Source organism: Hippocampus comes, unplaced genomic scaffold (genome assembly GCF_001891065.2).
Source record: "Hippocampus comes isolate QL1 unplaced genomic scaffold, H_comes_QL1_v1.1 C16734946, whole genome shotgun sequence".
Classification (NCBI taxonomy): Eukaryota; Metazoa; Chordata; class Actinopteri; order Syngnathiformes; family Syngnathidae; genus Hippocampus; species Hippocampus comes.
The window spans coordinates 1-766 of NW_017837810.1; the positions used below are offsets into that span (position 1 = coordinate 1).

The window sequence follows — 766 nt, forward strand, 5'->3', positions numbered from 1 at the left end:
GTGGCTGCGCGTTGTGTGTCTTAGTTTTGGAATTGGTTGGCCGATACACCGAGCGCCAGTCGAGCGGAAGCGGAAGTCGCGAAGCAGACGAAGGCGGACGTTTGCCCCAGCGTCAAAATGGCGAACAGGACAGTGAAAGACGCCAACAGCATCCACGGGACGAACCCGCAGTACTTGGTGGAGAAGATCATCCGAACTCGCATTTACGAGTGCAAGTACTGGAAGGAGGAATGCTTCGGGCTAACCGCCGAGCTGGTGGTCGACAAGGCCATGGAGCTCAAGTACGTTGGCGGCGTGTTCGGGGGCAACATCAAGCCCACGCCGTTCTTGTGCCTCGCGCTCAAGCTGTTGCAGATTCAGCCCGAGAAGGACATCATCGTTGAGTTCATCAAGAACGAGGACTTCAAGTACGTGCGATTGCTCGGCGCCATGTACATGCGCCTCACCGGCACCGCGGTCGACTGCTACAAGTACCTGGAGCCGCTCTACAACGATTACAGGTATTTACTTGCATTAACATTTTGCTCTTCTGCTCCGCATTGTTTGGCCGTCAGCGCTTGGTTTGCATTTGCACGCCAATTCGGATCTTTCCAAATGCAAAATAGTAACTTGCCACTTTCCAACATACTGTACTATACCCTGTGCCGAGTGCACAGGGTATAGTACACGCACAGGCATACGAGGCACAGTGTTACGTTAATCAAGAAACGCATGCGCAGAAAACACGCAGCAGATGCACAAAACGTGCAAATGAATATCACCTTCC

At 53.0% G+C, this 766-nt stretch overlaps 1 pseudogene; it reads left to right on the top strand.

The window, feature by feature from the left end:
• The first annotated feature begins 6 nt into the window (after window positions 1-6).
• Window positions 7-657, top strand: LOC109509028 (pre-mRNA-splicing factor 38A pseudogene; annotated as a pseudogene).
• The last annotated feature ends 109 nt before the right edge of the window (window positions 658-766 follow it).